Here is a 21,769-nt window from a genome sequence, read left to right on the forward strand (position 1 = left end):
CCTCGGCCTCGCGCGTTGTAGCCCTAGCGCTGGCGCTGCCGGTGGTCGTGGGTTTGTTAGGGAAGCCAAATCAACGCTCAAGGGGAGCACTTTGGGGCCTCCGAGCATCTTAATCTAGACAGCAAAGTGGAACGGGCCAGAGAATTCATCATGACTAACGAGGAGCGGAGGCCTTTGGGGAGTGGCTGAGCTGTTTATAAATCACCACGTTGAGCACCCGCCCGGGCAAGGCGCTTTGGCTGAGAATTTCCACGTGCCCTCTGTTTACGAGCGTGTGTGTGGAAGAGAGAGAAATCGTTAGGGGAGGGGCGAGCCCACAGGCCGCCAACGGAACGGACCTGCATCCCCCCACGCGCGCACCCGCGCGGCGAGGCGAGGACACACACCTTGTGGCGCTGGGTTCCCGCGCAAGCGCGGAGCCACTCCGGCCGCTCGCCTGGGGGCTGCTAGGAATCCCGTAACTTTGCCGGGCTACGAAAAAATGAAAAAGTCCAAGCCCCGGAGCGCGCAGACTATGCGGCTGGCGCCCGCGGCTTTTCCACTGAGAGTAAAGGGGATGGGCGGAGGGCAGGACCGCCTCCCTCCGCAGCAGTTCCGAGTCCCCAGCGCTGGGCGCTTGGCTCTCCCGGGGCTTTGGGAGCGCACAGGCCGCTCGCCAGCCGCGTCCCGCCCGGCCCGCCGCGCCTCTTCTCACCCCCTGCCCCCCGGCTGCCCTCCTTCCCCGCCTCTCGGCTGGGAGAACTCAGAGCTCCCACAGATGGAAGGATCCAGCCTCCGGGAAGGGCCGCGTCCGGGCGCTGAACAAGCTCACCCCCCTCCCCCTTCCGGGGCAGGTGTCTGCTTTTCTCTGGATTTGATTTCTCATTTCTCAAGGGACAAGGCCCTTTGCAGCCGGTGGGGTGAAACACTCGAGGGAAGAAAAAGGTTTCCAATCTCCGAGGGAACCGAGGCGGCCTGACTCAGAGACACTTTAAAAGTCCCCCTCCCTCCTCTCCTTCTGCCTCCCTTTCCCCAGTCTCGGGCTTTGGGCGCTGGGGTGTTGGGTAGGGGAGCAAGAATAGGCTGCACGTGTACATCCCAACTTCCTGTCTGCAATGGGACTTCACTGGCGATTACTGCTCGGAGATCCATGCCACGCTGACGTCCCGGGTCTCCACTCCACCCCCACCCCCGCCTCATTTCGCTGGCAGGCGACGGAGCCGAAACGTTCCCAACAGGGTAAGCCGGGTGGTTCTACCGGATTAATACACCCAGTAAATCCCGGGGAGTACACAAAGCAATGCTCTACTCCTGGGCCTCAGCCTCTGCATCCCACCCCCACCCCCGGAGCCGGGCCAATCGCCGGGCCGGCTGGGCTGGGCTGGGCGCGCACAGTGGCTCTGGGTACCACCCCCCCACCCCCCGCGCCACTCCCGCCTCCCCGGCTGTCGCCGGAGGCCCGGTTGGCGCGAACGCCGGGTCCTGAGTAGCCTCGGCTTCCAGTCTGCCTTCCGGCGCTGCCCCTCCCCGGGGCTCCGGGAACCTGGGCTCTCTGAGGTTTCAGCCCCAGATGGGGGCTTCTCGGTCCTCCCTTACCTTTCTCCCCCCATCGTGGGCGCCTTTCTTTGCGGCTGACCCCGCTGGAGCAGAGTCCGCATGTCTGCCTGCCTTTCTCCACCCTCATAAAAGCATGTTGAAGGTGTCTCGGAGGAACACCTCCAGGTTTCGATTCAGCTCATTCCCTTTCACTGTTCAAAGCAACTGTTCAAATACAGAGGCTGCTTACGTTGACGAGGAGAGGATTTCAAACAACCCTAAAATGCTTTGAACTGACAAGGTGTCTTGATATCTCCCTCACTCCAGTACAGCTCCCCGAGATCATTGGCTAGGACAAAGGCTGAGCAGGCGGTTCACGCGGGCCTCGCAGCCTCCGGGGCTGACTGAGGGGTCCCCTGGGCCCCCTCCTCGAGAACAAGCTCCAGGCGCCCTGAGAGGAGATCCTGGCAACCGCGTCAGCCCATCCCCTTCCCCTAGGTCCCAGCAAGGGCTCTACTGAGTCGGTATCCTGACCTGGACGAGTCTAAGGAATTGGTGAGGACTCCCTCCTGCACTGCCTGGAGAGAAACGACTCAGCGAATCCGAACTAAACCCCAAAGACCGATATTTATCCCCACATTGTCACACTTCTCGAAAGAGCGAGCCGGGCCTGGGTCTTGGTAGTGCCCAGCACCTTGACCTGAGGCCCCCAAAGTCTTCACCTGAGTAACAGTAATGGTATCAACCTATGCATTGTAACCTGAACTAATTTATTAACTTGGTTCATCTAGTAAACACACTCACACAGTATGTAAAATATCATTTATTGTATTTCTCTATACCAGGACTTGGCAGAAAAACCACCATAATCACTCCCATACATGGAGCTGAAAGGACACAGTTATTAAAATAGAGGTGAGACGGTATTCGTTTGATCTTCATTTATTTCTTATCGATGTAGTTTTATGATAACAGAAATCAGAAAACGAAGGAAATTTTCTTAGGAGGTGGCAGCTGGTTTAAACTTGGGTAAAATTGCCTACTGGGACTTCCTTTTTAATGTATCCACTTTGGAGGAGGATTCTGTGAATCCCTTCTCTTTCTCTTCCTTTTCCTCTCCTCCTCCTCTTCCTCCCTTGTCTCAGTCATTCATTCCTGTGCTTTCTGCTCTCCTGCTAGTTCCCAGAAGCTGTTTGAGCTTCGCACGTTTAATGGAACTTCTTTGCTAAGGGCCTACAGAATGTCAAAACTGAGGTTCCCACTTCAGAGCTGCAGCTTTAAACAGCCAATCCACACAAAGAGGCAGCTAGCTCCTTTAATGAAAACCTCCTTAAAGCTCGAAGAATTGCAGGCTTGGGGATGCATTTATAAGGAGCAAGGAACATGCATTTCCAAGTTGCCAGTTCTTGTGAGAGAAACAATAAACATTTACCTTAAAAAAAGGACAGAAATTAATATCTTTAATTATGTAGGAGCACAATGTCTCCTCAATTAAAAAAATCTCACATAGATTTATATGTTACTATCTATACATACATTTTACAAGTTTCTAAATGTGCATCTGTCTCCATGTCATAAACGGTCTTGAAGAAGGAAAAGTTTTCTGAAAGTTGAAACTCCCATTCTTCATATTCTTGGCAACTCTGTGTTTGTCCATGCCTCACATACGGATGATTCTATTTTATCTTCACTACTGTGTAAACCAGTGAGATGTAATGTTCTAAGTTCAGTGTTTTGAAATGAAATTACTTGAATTCATGGATATTAACCTCTTTCTCCTTTTCTTCCAGTTCTGAATCTCATCATTAAAAATGACACCCCCTCTGTAGTCCACAAGTGAATATTTTATAGACAGGCATGGCTTAAAGACTTCTAAAACCACATCGCCCAGGCAGTCTCGCTGTTTCAGGGGTTACTTTGGGTAATTTACCAAAGGAAGCCTGCTAAATTTTGAGTGGTGAATTTGAGGCCTTATGGGGGAGAAAGCATAAAGGACACATTCCATCAGTGTGCGAGACAAATTCTATTTGGAGATAATACAGCTTGTTTATATTGAAATATCAGGAACAGAACACGAGGGGATTGGTGGCTCCTAGTTCCCTTTCTGAAATTTCGTTTTCAAAGGACTATCAGTTAAATGACTTCCTAACAGTGGAGCCTGAAGGTGTTTCCCACCCCCATCCCTTGCCCTAAAGCAGGTGGATGGCCACCAGGAGGAAATGACAACTCTTTGATACATAAAAGTGATTTCAACAGAAACCACCTCAGCTCTGAAGCTTTTGGAGATGTACTGAGATGAAGTCCTTGCCACCATCCCTTCCCTTTCTTATGCTCTGGGACAATCTGAGGAGCGGAAGACAAGGGGCAAGAGCACTCCCACACACTTGCGCACAGGCGCGGGGAGAGGGCGTATTTCACGAGGACTCTGTCCAAGGTCTAGGGCTGGGTTTCCATCGCTGGGGGAAACAAAGATGCATTTAGTTGAGGTCGGACTTCATTTTTCTTATTCTGGTTCAACAGAGCACGAATGCAAATCCCTGCTAAAGTGTTAAGAGTGCCCTTAATAGTCTCTTGCTAGTGTCCGGGTGCACGGAGCGAAGTTTTTCTTGTGTACAGTTGACCACAGCGGTAATAGCTGTGGGCCGGGACCTTCTTCTAGGTCTCTGAGATTCAAAGCTGTCATTCTGGGCACTTTTGGACTTAATGAAGTTAGAGAGGACTATTTTTTAAAAGGCAGGTTTCCAGAATGTGGGTCCTGGGAATGTAGAGGCTGGCATTGTCTGGAAGAAGACTCAGAAAAAGGGAGCCTTAGTCAGGTTGGAGCAATGAGACCAGCTCACCCCTCTAGTCTTTCCTGCGAGGTTTCGGTGGTAATCTAGGGCAGCCGGGTCCCAGCATTAAATGCAAAAATAGGAAAACAGGACACGGTAGAGTCACAGGCCTTGATCATATTACGCCCTAGGTTAGAGGGAGAGAATAATGAATAGGCGCGGAAGGGAACGTAATGAGCCTTGTGAGAGTGAAAGAAAGTCAGAGATCAAGCCTAGGACCGTGGTTTAGGATGCTTACTTATATTTATGTGAATGTGCAGGGGATGGGGGGAGTAGTCTCCTTCGTGCATTATACTAACCTTTTTTTTTTTTTTTTTTAACCCTGAAAAAAGCTGGAGTTTCTGCTACTCAGGGCCCGCCAACCACCCACACAATCCCTCGGAGAAGTCCGCGGTGGGAGCCCGCGTGCTCCGCCGGGAGGCTGCGTTTCCCGGTCCGGGCCTGCGTGGGGCATCAGCCCGGGTGGGGAGAACGGGCGGCGGCGTCCGGGCGCCCCGGCCTGACCTCCGAGGGGACTGCTGGGGAACGCCGCGGGCTGGGAGGGGGCGTTCCCTGCCACCGAGCCACTGAGCTCCTAGGCAGGTTCTGGCTGCGATCCGGGGGAGGAAGGAGAGGGCGAGAAGCGGGAGGCCGGGCCATTGTCCAGGGAGGGCGCATTTTTGTCCGGATGCTGCCGGTTGCTATAGCGAGAAGGGAAATCCAAACAGAAGGGCTCAGTTCGCCTCCCTCGGGCCTGGGAGCAGCGTTCCCTCCTCTTAGCCAAAATAAAAGTGCCGCCCGGGGCCTGGCACCCCTTCCCCGGAGAGCTAACTGCGGGCTCCCGAAGAGGGGCCCAGAGGATCCAGGCACAGAAAGACGGGAGGGGGTATCCAGCCCAGCAGGGAACAGCCGCGCAGGTTACTACTGGAGCGGGCGGAATGCACCAGTCTCTCCCTCTCTCCCATCTCTTCTCTCTCTCTCTCTCTCTCTCTCCCTCTCTCTTCCCCCCTCGCTCCCTCTCTCTCGCCCTCTCTCCTCTTTCCCTGCCACATTTTACCTAGGAAAAATCTCACAACCTTCTCAAACTCGGGAGATATTCCGATGGGTAGAACCCCCTCTTTGCCGGGACTGATGGCAGCATCTCCAGGCTGGAAGCGCCGTCGGAGGAGAAAGACCTGCGCGCGGCGCCGACGCTGTACCTTGTACCGGGAGGGAGTGATGACACCAGAGGCAGAATGACCTGTTGTTATGTTTAAAAATCATTCAAAGGGAAATTTGACTAGAAAGGAGTATAGATGCAAATTTCTCACATTTAAAAGACTCTTATTTTGCAGTAGTGTTTTCTTTCTTTCTTTCTAAATCTTACTATTCAACTTTGAAAACAGTGTGTGAAGGGGTTACAATAAAGGCTCTTTACGGCATATAATTTCTCCAACCACATAGCTCAGAAGAGCTAGAGGAAAACAGCACTATTTAGTTAATTGTGAGCTGTTAGCTTTAGAAAATTTGGAGTTGGTATTTTTTAAAAGGGGGAATATTCGTTTACTCTAGGACAGGTAAAAAGTAAGATTTTATTTGTGGGGACAAGTTATCTACACCAGAAGGGAATCAGATAGTAAAAACTTAAAAAAATTAATTCTCTTACTCTCTTGTGACTTTTAAATCTCCCCCCCACTTTCTCCCCCTTTCTCTCTCTTTCTGTGTCTCTCTTCTCTCTGTGTCTGTCTCTTGCCTAGAAGCTGCCTGAAAAACTAGAGAGAAAACTTTTAGTTGGCTGGAGGAAGCCATTTGAAAAGCATGGCAAGAGAGTTTCTCTCCCTCCTCCATTTAAACTATATCCTTTCCTTCCAAGTGACAAGTCTTTAAAAAAAAAAAGTTGACACAACTTTGTAAGAAGTTCCTTAATTCATAATAATATTCACATTTTTAAAAATGCTTGAAAGAAATCACGTTAATGAAGAGAACATTTGTAGTAATTTGGTGATAATTATCAGAATCGCCACATATTCGCAGAGGCTTGAACAATTCGTGTTCAGAGAAAAGCAAAACACATTATTTTAATAGTCTGATATGCAAACTATGGACCGTTCAATTACGTGGCTTAATAATGCATACATGATGTGATCTTGTTATTAGGATGGGAAGGTCTGTGGTGAGTCACTCCTAAGACCAAGTGTGCTCTCACATCTAGTAAAATCCATTGCCATGGATCAGGGGCACCTGCCAAACTGCATTTAAGAGAATAAAAATTAATGACTGAGAATTTGAGTGTTAAATTAACATTAATTATATGACCTCCACGCTGGAAAGATTAAATTTCTTATGCCCTAATTAGATAAAGTCTCCTCATACATCAAACAATTTCCATTTTCATTTCCAGGTTCCAGGGATACAATGCAAGGTGGGGAGAGGCAGTAGTGGAAGGTTTTCCTTCTCTGAGGTCAACCTTTGAGGTGTCCAGCCACCATCTACACTGCTTTCCTTTCCTTCTTCCGTTGGCTTCATCAGGAAGAGCCATCGGGTTGGAGGTCATACCGTAGAGAATGAAGTCGTTCTCCACCTGGTACAGACAGTGGTAGATGGAGAGCAGGGAGCTTGATGGGCGGTCCCCAAGTAGACCTGGAACACCAGAGGTACCCGTTGCAACTGTCCGGGAGAAGGCTGGGCCACCAGTCAGTGTCTCAGGCAGGGAAAACTAGGCGGGAAGATCCCTGCAGGCACGCGGAAGGAAGGAAAGTCCTGTCAAAACGTACCACGAACGCCTTTGAGAAAAAACATCTAAGCTAGAATTTTGCAGGGATGCAAGTGATCCTCGATGTTGTGTTTGCAAAAGAAAAAAGGTTTTCTTAGGTGGGGAACAACCAAAGGCCAAGACAAGGGCACTCATTTCCTTCATGAAGAGGTCTGATAAGAGGTTTGTCTGCCCTCTCCCCAGCAGTGCCCCGACGTTTTGAAATCTCAGACCTTGTTGGCCACAGGCGTCCACGCCTTCAAGGCCAGTCTAGCCTCAGTCTGACCCTGTCTGGGGCAACACAGGGCGGGGCGACGGCCACAGGGCGGGGAGGAGGACCAGGTGTGTGTGTGTGTGTGGGGGGGGGGGTCTCCGTACTTGGAAACCTGCTGCTGATGAAGGGTGGCAGGGTTAGGGCGAGCAGTACCCGCACCGCCCCTCAACCCCAGGACAGATGGTCAGGGGTGGAGCGCGCGTCCGTTCTCCCGGTTCCTAAGACGTGATTTGGGGATCCCAGGGCTCCGAAGAAAGCTGCCATGTGCATTTGGCTTAGAAACAATGCACGGGACTTAAATTCCTGGGATTAGGATTTGGAGTGTCCTCTTGGATATTCCGAGTGGCCCCAGACCTCTCACGTTGCCTCCTCCCCCCATCCTTCTCCCCTCACCTTCCCCGGGGGCAGTAAAGAACGCCGGGACCTTGCGGACAGCTGCCCCGAGCGCCAGGCGGGACGAGCCGAGCAAGATTAAAACCTCAAGGCGGCGGATGCTAAGTCACTCAGAATAGAGTTTTCACGTGTCAGTGTTTCCATTCAGCCACTTTCAGGCTTCTGGGGAAAGGGCAGGCGTGCGGGAGTGCGAGTCTACACGGTCGTCAATGGTGTGTTACGTGGCAGGGGAAGGAGGTGTCGGCGCAGTTAGCAGATGCGGGCGGCGGGGGGCTCTGCCTGCGGGGTCCCCTTCCCGCGGGGCCGTCGGGACCGGGGGTGGGGGAGGGTGGCCACGGAGGGGGTGGGGAGGGGGCCCGCGGAGAGGGGCTTGTTCCCGGGCGGGGCGGGACGCTTCCCGAGGCTGCAGGCGGGGCCGCTCCCTCCCTCCCGCCGCCCGGCCGGCCGGCCCCCAGCGCGCCGCCCCAAGCTCGCTCAGACTCAGCAGTTACTTCACGAACCCCGAGCCCCCGGTGCAATCCAATCTCAGGGTTGTAATGGACCTGAAAGTTAAGCCACCGTTCCTCTGGGCCCCGGGGACTGCAGGGCGGGGAAGCCGGGAGGGGCGCCTGCACGGAGTCCCGCGAAGGCCGGGGGCTTCTGGAAAGTTTGGTCGAGTTTGAAATCCAGTGCGCGCGCGCTCCCCGTCCCCGGTCTCTCCCTCTCTGCTGTGCAAGGATGGGGTTCGGAGAGGAGGGCGTAAGGATCGGGGTGATCAACGTGAGGCGGCAGTGAAAACGGATGGAGGACGGTTCGTCCCGCCTCCCTGAGAAATACAGAAATCTCTCTCTTTTGGCAAAGGAACAGCTCTCCCGGCAGGTCCACAGAATTAGAGCGTCGCAGCTGTTGTGGTCAGAACTTCGCAGCCTCGATACTTGGGCAGAGAGGAGCCGCGGCTCGCTCACCGCAGCTCCCTCTTCCCCACTCCTCAGCGCTTTCAGTTTGAAGTGTGTTTCCCCTTCACACAGAGCACCCCTCCCCGCCACCTCCCGCCCCCAGCGTGCTTTTGCTGCAAATGGTTACTCCTTTTAGAAATTGGAAAATCGATACCAGTTTAGCCTCTTCCGTGAGATGATGCACTGTCTAACCTTACAGGGAGGGAAACGGCCGAAGGCATGACTCCAGCCCCTGGAGAATTTTACGCAGAAATTTACAATGAACTGTACTCAAGAGCGCTGCTGAAACACACTTTGGTTTACTAGCACTGCTATAAACCCAAGACACATCGCTCACATACTCTCTGTTTGGTTGTGGTTGCGGTTTGGTTAAACGATTGATTAGAAGCTTGCACGGTGGGTGTTTATTCTTCCAGTTTTCTTGAACTAAATCTTGGATGGCTTCCTGATAGTTTTCAGATGCCATTTGCGGCACAGACAGATTTCATATGCCTACTGCAGATTGTCTTCAAAGTTCTAGTTTAAAGAGCATTATGTAAGCCTCTTTCTATTTACATAAGAGCTTTAACTCAAACCTCTCAGAAAACCAGTTATTACCAACTGAAACCCATCCAGGGGAGCAGTATAACCGACCTGTATCTTTATGACACTCTCAAGAACAGCAGTAGTTCATTCTTCTCGAAAAAAGGAAAAAAGTAGATGTAACAAAGAATTGGAGTATTTTGCATTTTTATTCAGCTTGGCTTGATATAATTTGAGCATCATTCTTAAGCTTAATTCAGACAGTGGGGACCATTTATAGGATACACTTTTTCTCCATGTGGTCAGCATTTATCTAGGCCACAGAGCTGGCCGGGCCTCCGTCAAGTTTAATCCCAAACGTGAGAACAAGTTCTAATTGGTAGAATCAATTAAGTGCAAATTTAACTAAATTCTAAATTATTAAAAGGATTCATGAATACACCATCATGCTAAACAAAAGTCAAGCAATAATAAAATATATAGAATAAAATGTACATTTTCTTTTCCACTACCTTCACCTTCATCATGTTTCCCTTCCCTTAGGTAACCACTGCTGATAGTTTGAGTTCTTTCCTTTCTCTCTCTCTCTCTTTTTCCACCTACTTACTAAACTTTTGGGAAGATTTTTATTGTTATACATTGTTATAATTCCCTTTAGGAAGATGGGGCCTGGTGAGATAAGAAACTTAGTAATGAAGAGTTCAAGTTTGGGGCCCTCTAAAGAAGGAAAATATCTTGTCCCAAATGACGTGGGAAGCTAGCTTTGTGGTATTGCTCTCTCACTGTTGCTGCATTAGCTGGAAAAAACCAAAACAAAACAAAACGTCATTTAGGAACTAGCACTTTCATGTCAATAGAAAAGATCAACAAACGTTCTGGGAACATCTTTGTTTAACTATTAGAAGCTAGGAATATTTCAAGAAGGTTCTTAGAGTCTGAGGTTCTTTCTGGTGAGCATTTTCTATTTAAACAATCTCCCCTCGCCCTGCAGACCCAGGACAGATGCTGTTCTACAGCCATGTCTCCAACATGGAACTTGTCTTGTTAGGGGAAGGGACTAGATTCCCAAACATCCTCTCAGCAGATACCCTTTCAACACACAATTAAGTGTGTTGTGGGTAACGTTATTACCAAGAGAAACTGTGAATCAGATAGGCTGTGTCTCGAATGTCCTGTCATCTGCCACCCTTTTCACTTTGCCCCATCACCCTGATCACACAGTTCCAGGTCTGCCCTTTGTGATATTTTAGCCTGTTTAGACTCTTTCCTCGGAGGGACTCCTCACTTGTTGCCTTCCCTGTCATCATCCATCTGACAAGGTAATCAATGTCAAGGTGTGAAAAGCTGATACATGCTAAGAGGTATTTACATGTTTTTCCAAAGCAGCTTGGAGGGTCCATGTTATAGGCCCCAAACAATGAATCTCAGTAGTGGAATTGGAATTTAAGGCTGTGGTTGGCAGATGGGGAAGATATTTTAGGCAAGAGGAATTTGCAGCATTCCTAAAATATAGCCACATGGCCATGAGTCACCTTCTTTGTCCTCTCTTTAAAGACCAGCTCTACCTCTGTGATCTACCCAGATATGAAATTTCTACTGGAAAACAGTGCCATTGTAGAATTATTTATTAGTAATTGGGCAGTGTTGGAACTATTTTAATGGGATTGCTGTTGTAGTGAAGAATTTGCTTTTAGTAACAGGTTCCATGGGACCAACCCCATGATCTGGGGAGAATGACCTATGTTTGGCCAATGAAAGTATTTGCACCCTATGGTGATTGGTTCAGGAAAGGCACATGACCGGAGCAGGCCAATTAGGGTCAATGAACATCAGCCTCATAATTTTGGCTAAAATGGTGAGGAAGAAGAAGAAAAAAGTTAAATCTCTGGTTACCCTATATGCTAAGGTATAAGTTTTCATCCTCTAGGAGCTCTGTTGTGAAAAGGAGATACTTGAATGAAACCAATACAGAGAAAAGCAAACGACAGAGTAACATAAGATGATATAATCAAGCCCTTGGATTCAGCTATGCCTAAAGTCTACCCTTGGATTCTTTTGTTACATAAGCCAAGAAATCACTCTTTTTTTCCGCTGAAGTTAGTTTGAGTTTCTGTCGCTTGAAATTGAAACAGCCATGACTCTTTCATGATTCTCATGCTCTTAAGGGCAGAGGGTTAAGTTAATCATACATCTCAGTTCATGGCACAGCATTATCGTTGGGTCATGCAAAGTCCTTCTCATATCTATCTTCCTCCCACCCTCCCTCCCTCCTTTCTTTCCTTCCTTCCTTCTTTCCTTCCTTCCTTCCTTCCCTCCTTCTTCCCTTCTCCTTTATCCCCATACCTCACTCAGATTCCTGTCTTTCTCATAGGTCACCATTCTTATATGTTTGTATGTATTTTTCTTTTTTCTTTTTCTTTTTAAATCTCAAACTCCTAATTTATCCCTTCCCCACACTTTCTCTCTCAATTTGTCACCATAAGTTTATTTTCTATGTCTGTGAGTCTTTTTCTGATTTGTAAATAAGTTCATTTGTATCATATTTTGGAGTCCATATATAAGTGATATCATTTGATACTTGTCTTTCTCTTTCTGACTTAATTCACTTAGTATGATAATCTCTAGGTCCATCCATGTTGCTGCAAATGGCATTATTTCTAACTTTCTTTTTTATGGCTGGCTAATATTCCATTGTATATATGTCCATTGGACATTTAGGTTGCTTCCATATCTTGGCTATTATAAAAGTACTGCAATGAACAGTGGGGTGCGTGTATCTTTTCAAATTATAGTTTTCTCTGGATATATGCTCAGGAATGGGATTGCTGGATCTTATGGTAGTTCTATTTTTAGCTTTTTAAAGAAACTTCATACTGTTTTCCATAGTGGCTTCACCAGTTTACATTCCCACCAAGAATTCCACGTATTCTTGAAAATACGTGTTGTTTTTCTGAAGGAATTATTTTCAATTCATGTAAATGACATTGTGTTGAACATCTTGTTCTGTTTCTTGCATTTTCACTCAGTACTGTATATTTAATATTTATTTATGTTGCTATGTGTACGTCTAATCTATTGCTTATAATTGCTTCATAGTTCTCTCTCGTGTGTGTATCTGTCAAACTCCAGTAGGTAAAGAAGAAACCACACTAGGTATTTCAACAAATAATTTAACTTATGGGTTTGATTACACAGGTGTTGGAGAGCTGAAAATGCAAAAAGCGAAAACTAATGAATAATAGAGGTAATAATTGCAGCAAAAAGTAGGGCTGGGGGAGTAAATATGAAATATTGAGGCTACTAAAACTTTAGAGTTTGGACGAGGGGCCCCAGGGAGAGGGGATTCAGACCTCTGTAGAGAAAGTGCTGCTCAGCTAGTCTTAATACCTTGAGGTAAGAGGAATAGTCTTGAAGAGTTGAGACTCAAAGCCCAGGAGGCATTGGCAGCTGTTGCTGGTGCTTCCAAGGGAACCAGGGCTGATGAGGCTGCTCCAGAAGTGCCAAAAGAAGTTGGAGTTTGAGACAAACTGCTGTGGCCAGGGTAAAGTACCTTTGCTTGGATGATACCGACAGGAAGAATAAGCAAATAAAAAGGACCAAACCTCTCTGGGCTCTCCCTGTCTTCTGGTCTCTCTCTAGGCTCTCTTGACAGAATTTAATAAGGATCCAACTGACAAAGTAATCTAAAGAATCTCAGCCCTAGTTTTACAAAGTAAGATCTACAAGGGGGAAAATTGGAGTTAAAGGACAATGGTGTAATACTGTGTTCCTACACATATCAGAACTTTTATACAAGAACTTTATGCTTCTGCCTAGTAAGTTGCAACTATTCTTCACAAGATGCTCTAACCCTCTCATCACCTCCCCTCAACCTGCCCCCCGACAAAGGAGACCTAATTTTCCAACAGGTGTTGTTTCCATGTATGGGCCACTAATTACTCTTGTATTTCAGTTACAAAAACACTAAATTGCAAATTTAACTAACACCAACATTCCTTATAGAAAGTAGTAGGAAAATAGAAATAGAAATATATATATAAGCAAGGAAGATAAAAATATATAGCTGCTACTACTGTCCATGTTTCTACAACTGGTCACAAGGCTATGGTTGATATTTCTAACTTTCTTTTTCTGGTACCCATTCCATGTTTCTTTGGCTTTCAGCTGGTACTTCAGCTAGTTCTGCACCTGGCCAAAGGACCCATACTTTCATTTATGAAAGATTTTAATCCTCAGTGGTTCTGTCATTTTTTTTTTTTTATTACTTTGGTTTTCCATTAATTTTCATTCTTGGAAATGTAAGTTCTAAGAGGCATCCCAATGAATCTCCTGTTTTCACTACCTGCATTTTGTGGCAGCAGGATCAGTCAGGATCAGTCAACCTAGTCGTTAGAGCAATCCCCTTCTTTGCCTATTGGCTCAATGGCATAAGGAACCAAGAAACGGACAAGTTGACAGTGTCAACTTTCAGTTCAATGGAATAATTGTTATGTCTATTGGTATAAACATTCTTCCTGTGGGAACTAAGACCTCTAAACCAGCAGAGCACAAAGTTGTGAGTGTGGAAAGCAAACCTTCTGCAGTCCTACCTGCAATGGAGGCCATTTGGTGAGCAGGTGTCTTCACACTCTGTGCTCATTCTATAGGTCTAGCCACAAACCTCTTCCCTAGTCGTTCTTGGCATCGATAGTCCTACCTTGTCCTTAACTGTCAAACCAAACTATTAGTCACTGCGTGTAAGTCAGATGCATATCTCTGGCCATATCCAGTCCTGACAAAGGCGGCAAATATACTGCTCTAATTTCTGCCCATTAGGTGGATTTCCCTTCACCACGATCTTTCAGGGACAGTCCTGATTGGGGCTATAATGTGAAAGGTGTCTGCTTCTGACCACTGGGTGGTGCCCACTCATTTAATCAGAAAGATTGATTTAATCTTTCTGATTAAATCAAAATAACTGATTAGGAGCCCTAATTACATCAGCAAAACCCCTTTCCCTTTGCCACACAAAATAATGTAATCGTGGAACTGCCATCCCACCATATTCGCTGATCCCACCCATAGACAAGGGGAGAGAATTGTACAATAGTATGGATCAGTGGGAGTCATCCTACATACTATCATGCTATTAAAAAAAAGTTTTCACTCAGCATTGTCTTAAGTATCCATCTGTGCTCTTATGTTTACACCTTTTGTGCTGCTTCTAATTGCTGTATGGCTCCTCATGTGTCCTCAGGTTTTACTTTTCTACTCTCCCAGTTATGGATAGCTTCTAACTCTTTGCCACTACAAATAACGCTACACTGACCAGCTTATTATTGATACATGTTTCCAATGGACTTTTGTGAGAGTTTCCTATATCTATCTATCTATCTATCTATCTGTCTATCTATCTATCTATCTATCTATCTATCATCTATCTATCTATCTATCTATCTATATCTCTCTCTCTATATCTGTATCTATCTATCTATCTATCTATCTATATCTATCTATCTATCTATCCGCACACACACACACACATACATATTTTTCTCATAATCCAGACATCCAGGGGGAAATTTCTGCATCACAAGTTATTTAAATACTTAATGTGACTGAATACTGTGTCAGATTGTTTTCCCAGATGGCTACACCAGTCTACATTACACCAGCAGTCTATGATGATTCCTCTATCCCAGGGAGATCATGTGATATATTGTCCAAATGGAGACACTTTTGACAATGAAAGCAGATATTAATAATTATGATGGACAATAAATGTAAACTAGGACTGTTTCAGACAAATTGCTCTATTCCAACATCCAGGCCAACTCGATGTTATCCAGCTTTCCTATTTCTGCCAATCTATATATATGAAGGTGTATCTCCCTTTTATTTTATTTTGTTTTTCTCTGATTATGTTTAAGAATATTTTTCATGCTTGGGTTTTCTTTTCTGTAAATTACCCATTTATATCCATTGTCTATCTTTCTTTGGTTGGGATTGCTACAGGAATTCCTTGTACATTCTAGATATTAGTAATTATTAGTTATAGACATTGTTGACATCTTCACCCTTTCTGCTTCCTGCCTATTAACTTGATCCAAAGTGTTCTTCACCAAACAAAAATCTTTAATTTTAATGTAATCATATGCATCAGCAAGGTGGCTACAGAGATATACCATTCAACTCCCTCTTCAAGGAGAGAAATTTTACCCCAGCTGCTGGGGGTGCTATTAGTAGAAATACTTTAGTTCTCAGCCACTAATGGCCTCAAATGGATTCTCAATTCTATTCCATTGGCATTTATGTCTATCCCTATGTCAGTACCACACTGTTTTGATTACTGTAGTTTTGTAGTAAGTTTTGAAATTGAGATGTGTGATTGCTGCAATTTTGTTCTTCTTTTGTGAGATTGTTTTGGGTATTCTGTGTTCCTTGCAATTCCAAGTGCATTTTAGAATCAACTTCACCATTTCTGAAAAAAAGGCAGTTGAAATTTTAACAGGGATTGCATTGATTTGCAGATCAGTTTGGAGAATGTTGCCATTTTAACAATATTAAGTCTTCTAAATCATAAATATGGTGTATCTTTTCATTTATTTAGATCTTCTGTAAGTTCTTTTAACAATGTTTTGTAGTTTTAGTGAACACATCTTGTACTTTGGTTAAATGTATTTCTAAGTATTTTATTCTTTTTAGTGCTATTGTAAGTGAAATATTTTTCTTAATTTCATTTTTACATTATCATTGCTGGTGTAAAGGAATGCAATTGATTTTTATATATTGATCTTGTACAATCTTGTATACTGCAACTTTTTGAATTCATTTATTAGTTCCAATAATTCTGTTCTACATATAAGATCATATCACCTATGAACAGAGATAATTTTACTTCCTCCTTTTCAATATGGATGACTTTTATTTATTTTTCTTGCCTAATTCCCTTGGATAAGACTTCTAATACAATGTAAGTAGAAGTGGTGAGAGCATACATCCTTGTCATGTTTCTAATCTTGAGGGAAAGCTTTCGGTCTTTCAGCATTAAGTATGATGTTAGGTGTGGGTTTTTTACAGATGCCCTTTGTCAAATTGAGAAAGGTCCTTGTTTGTTCAGTGGTTTTATCATGAAAGGGTGATGGATTTTGTCAAATAACTTTTCTATGTCTATTGAGACAATCATGGGTTTTTTCCTACCTTTAATCTATTAATATGGTGCATTGATTGATTTTCATATGTTGAACCAACCTTGCACTCCTGGAATAAATCCCACTTAGTCATGGTGTACACTCATTTAATATGCTCCTGGATTGAGTTAACTAGTATTTGTTGAGGATTTTTACATCTATATTCATAAAGGATATGGGTCTGTAGTTTGCTTGTGATGCTTTTGTCTATCTTCAGTATCAGGGTAATACTGGCTTCATAGAATGAGTTAGGAAGTATTGCCTCCTATTCTATTTTTTGGAAGAGTTTGAGAAGGCTTGATGGTAATTCTTCAAATGTTTCGTAGAATTCATCAGTGAACTTTTTCATTGATTATTAAGATCACTTTGCATGGTATCAGCTTGAATGGTTATTTTTACATTCCTGCACTACTATGCAAAGTGAGGACTGCCCCTGTGTGTGTGTGTGTGTGTGTATTTTGTGGTACACAAGAGCAGACTCTACACAGGGCATATATCAGTTCTCAGTTTATAATTATGAGAAGAACTTCAGATCTTTTCTAATAACTGACCCAGTAAGATCTGCTCTTCAATAACCTTGCTAAGTTAAGTTCAGCTGGGCCGTCAGTCTTACTATGCTAGGCATTTGTACAATAACATAATTGCATAATAGGATGTCAAAATTCCAGTAGGTGGAACTAGTGGCTCTCTAAGGAAAATAAATCAATTTATTGTATAGATGTAGTTACCATGAAATCATCATTATTCAAACACTTGGTAGATTTTATGTTTTGGTTTTTATTTTATATATGTATTTAATTTAAACTTTGCTTTCATAACAATTTATACTTACATACACAACTTCCTGTGAGAATTTCCTTTTAAATGTCATGATAATTCTATCAAAATATTTAAAGGAGATGAATTTACCAAGATGTATAAATAAAATAATGAGAAAATAAATAAATATACACATGTGCTTTTAAGTTATTTTATGTGCTGAAGAAAGAATTTTGCAGGATAGATTCAGTAAATATTTCACCCTCAAAAATGAGAGTCTCTCTGGCTTTGTCTCACAGAATTCAGGAACATTCTAGCCGTATTTAGCCCAGGAGAGCAAGTAAATCTCATCTAATTCACACTGTGGATGGGGGGAACATAAGAGCAAGTATTCACTGAAATTGGAAGCAGGCATCACTGGCTACTCAGGACAGTGTATAATAAACGGCCATCCAGTAAAGGATGCATTGTTTACATTAGTGTTCATGAGCTGTGAGCCTGGCCTCCTTGGATGATGTGCTCGGCTCTTCCAGGAGAGCCCAAGGAAGTCTAGTTAAAAGCCAGAAAGGATGTATTTTCCCACTTCCTTCATGATTTTCTCAGAGTAATCAGTCAAAGCCAAATTGTCTGTTGTACACTGACTATTAAGTACGTAGCTCTATGTTTATGGAGTTAGCACACAATACGTATGGAAGTGGAACTCTTTGTTCTCTTCTTTCACTGGAAACACATGAGCAAAATCTAATCTTCTCTTAACTATCTTCTTCTACTTAAAAATTAAAAAAAAATTTAATTGACCAAGAAAACTCTTTTCTTCTATTTCATGTTAAATTATTTCAAACAAACACTGAGCTCTTATATATGCCAAGGGATGTAAAGGTGAATGAGACACTGTGTTAGGAGATGGGGATAGAAAACACAGCTCTGTGGTTCTCTCGATGAGCTCACAGACTGCTGAGGGAGGTAGGGAAATATTACAGTGTGGTCTGTGACATCTTCACTCATTTACTGACTAAATTTACCTACTCATTCTATGTAACATGCCCACACACCAGTGCTAAGCCTCTAAAGCAGTAATTCTCAACCTTGGTTCTCATTAGGAGAATCCCTTGGGAAACTTAAGAAAAATGTCTTGGTTCATCCTCAGAAATAATGGTTTAAGTTGTTTAATTAATTAATTTATTTATTTTTTTATATTTTATTTTTGGCTTTGTTGGGTCTTCGTTTCTGTGCGAGGGCTTTCTCCAGTTGCGGTGAGCGGGGTCCACTCTTCATCACGGTGCGCAGGTCCACTCTTCATCACGGTGCGCAGGCCTCTCACTATCGCGGCCTCTCTTGTTGCGGAGCACAGGCTCCAGACGCGCAGGCTCAGTAGTTGTGGCTCACGGGCCTAGTTGCTCCGCGGCATGTGGGATCTTCCCAGACCAGGGCTCGAACCCGTGTCCCCTGCATTGGCAGGCAGATTCTCAACCACTGCACCACCAGGGAAGACCGGTTTAAGTTGTTTAAACGCAGCTTAGGCGCTGGGACTGGGAACAATGCCCCAGGAGATTCTAATTGCCCTCAAGGCTGAGAACCACTGCTCTAAAAGAGAAAGATATTCTTCCTTTCTTCAGGGAACTCGCAATCTCAAGAGAGAAACAGACAAGTAACCAATTACAATACAGTGTGAAAAGCCTTATGATAGACGTGAGTGTGGGGAGCTATGGTCCTTCTTCCTATTTTACAAATGAAGAATCTGAGGGTTTCACATGTTAGTGGTTTTGACCAACATCATGGATTGAGCAGGTAGGTGATAGAGTCAGGACAGAAACCTGGATCAGTCAGATCAGATCACTACACTAACTCCCAATAAAAGGAAACTCTACTTCCCGATAGAAGGAAAAGATTAAAAACCAGGATTTATTTTCATTATTTTACAAGGGAGTTTACAGTGTTCCAACATGGATAAAGTGCTCACATGAATTTCTAAAGGTTTGCAGGTGAAAACTATAACAATGATAAAAATGCTTTCATGATTCCAAGTTCTCAAAATATTTACCAAATTGGATACCTGTAATGTGAGGAAACCATGCAAAGGCAACATTTTTGCATCATGATTCCTACGTCTCTCAGAATATCCACCTCACACAGTTGGGCAATGTTTATTTACTTAACATTCTCATGAAAATATGGTAATAGTGAATACAATTCTGGACTTTAGGGTGGAGGCCTCTCTGATAATCTGACCCATAATGATTAAATCTTGAACTATACAACACCATGTACTTTGGACATCCCCCAGGCCTTCTTAAAAGCGCCGTTCTAAGTAGGCTTTCTTGTTTTCCCAGAGACTTCACAGCATCCTCTAATTTTTATGCAGGAAACTGTAAAAGTCTGAATGCAAAGTTTCTGTTTATTCTATTTTAGGCTTTTTTTTTAAATAGTTTTTCTTTAGGAAAACTTTTGCCTGTGGAAAAACATCTCAGCTCATCATAAAAAGGGTATATGCAGGCAAAAAGCAAAAGAACTTTTCTACATTTTGTACTGATGTTTTATACATCAGTGAGGTTGTGCATGGTATGTCTAAACTGAAAAGAAAAAAACTGAAGCAGCATCTCTGTGATGATCATCTGGAGGTTTCCTGAGTAAGGATTATTAGCTAAACTCTAGAAGGAACCCCTAGCCCTTGTCAAAACGAGGCTGGAGGTGGAGCTGACAAAAACATAAATAAAGAAAGAAAGAGGGCTTCCCTGGTGGCGCAGTGGTTGAGAATCTGCCTGCCAATGCAGGGGACACGGGTTCGAGCCCTGGTCTGGGAAGATCCCACATGCCACGGAGCAACTGGGCCCGTGAGCCACAATTACTGAGCCTGCGCGTCTGGAGCCTGTGCTCCGCAACAAGAGAGGCCGCGATGGTGAGAGGCCCGCGCACCGCGATGAAGAGTGGTCCCCACTTGCCGCAACTAGAGAAAGCCCTCACACAGAAACGAAGACTCAACACAGTCATAAATAAATAAATAAAAGAACGTGAATTTCTTTAAAAATAAAAAAAATTTAAAAAATAAAAAAAAAAAAAAAAAAAAAAGAAAGAAAGCAGAATTTTCTATCCAGATTGCAGCAGCAACCCAATCTAGGTAGAGATTCAATTTCTAAAAGTGAGTTTAAAAAGAAAAAAACCCAGTGATGCAGATATTTTATGAGAATAAACATTTGAGCGTCTTTGAGATATTTAATAGTTATATTAGAATGCTTTTGATTTGGAGATTTCAGAATGTCTGAAACTTAGAAATATCACAATGATTCAAATTATGCATGTCTGTAGGGTTTCTTTTAAATGTCATATAGCTATTCCGTTTTTATCTGCGAGACTCTGTTGAAGTTCTATGGAGTTGATTGTATGAAAAGGTCCTACAAAGTTCAAGATAAATTTTCTTCCCTAGATCTCATAATAATGATAAGCAACGGTTACTGCTTTTGGTAATTATATGTAATAAAACTTTAGTTATTTCCATCTATTGGTTTATATATATAAACCAGCTTCTTTTGGAGCCATACCCAGGAAGCAGATGTCCGGTTTTGTTGTTGTTGTTATCTCAAAGAGACTGGGGCCCGAATGAAATTTAACGTGGGTAACTCAGCATGAGATGCTCCACGATGGGCATTCGATTCTGAGGAAGCATTTTACAGAGTACGGAAAGAGCTCTTCTAGGATATAAGGTTATACGTGGTATACAGAGCTTGTCTTATCTGCAAATTGTGTAACTGGGCTGTTGTGTAGCAGTGTTCCTACAGAGCGCAGCCCTCTGTATCAGCAAGGATGTACGTAGTGACTCTCAACCCCAACTGTCTTAACAATAAGGAACTTCTGTTATCCTACGTACCAAGAAATCCTGAGCCCGGTTAGCTCAAGTGCTGTTAATTCATTGGTTCATTGATTCATTAAGAACCCACGTTCTTGCCATCTTTTTTTCTCAGCTACCTCTAGTTTTGTCCCCAGCTAGCTTCCCTCAGGGTTACAAAATGGTTGACGCGGTTCCGGGCATAACATAAGATATCACAATGTCCAATAGTAGAGGAAGGATGTTTCATCCCATATGTCTCTTTATTGAGAGGAAATGAAATTTTCCTGAAGTCCCCAGCAGACTACATCCATAGACTGGCACTCAGTGATGTGCACATTCCTGAACCAGGTACTAGCAAAGGAAACAGGATTATCCTAATTGGATTCCTAATCAAGATTTATCCTGAGTCATATGGGGAGGATGGCCACTTGAACTGATTTGGGGCCACCCCTGGTAAGGGAGAAAGTGAATGACTGTTAGCTGGGCAAAAATGGGTGACTCTCTAGGGATTATAAAGAAAGTGGTGGAGGAGAGTGAGAGGAAAAAAAAAAAAAACAGTTCAAGGAAATAAGACTCAGAGATGATTCTTTATAGGAACAGATGGACTTACAGCTATAGGAAGCAGGTGGCAACGGAGTAGGACTCTATTTTTAGCCACCCTAAGTGGGCCTCTATGCATACCAGGTCAGGAATGTGGGTAAAACAGAAAGGGAATTTGGAAACTGCCTGTACTGGTCACTGAATTGATGTCCATTTTGGTTTTTGGATAATTAAGCCAATTAAGATGATTTTACAATAAATCAAGATGAGGGTGCAGTGTTTAAAGTGACTTGTTCAG

The 21,769-nt window shown here is 44.1% G+C and overlaps 1 long non-coding RNA gene across 1 annotated transcript in view; it reads right to left on the minus strand.

The window, feature by feature from the left end:
- The window catches only part of LOC309634829, a 346,981-nt gene extending 326,814 nt beyond the window's left edge, over positions 1-20,167 (minus strand). The window contains exon 1 of the long non-coding RNA XR_014248453.1: positions 18,402-20,167. This is a non-coding gene — a long non-coding RNA (uncharacterized lncRNA). The remainder of the gene's footprint in view (positions 1-18,401) is intronic.
- Positions 20,168-21,769: the final 1,602 nt, after the last annotated feature.

Source organism: Balaenoptera borealis (genome assembly GCF_965194805.1).
Source record: "Balaenoptera borealis genome assembly, chromosome: 9".
Classification (NCBI taxonomy): Eukaryota; Metazoa; Chordata; class Mammalia; order Artiodactyla; family Balaenopteridae; genus Balaenoptera; species Balaenoptera borealis.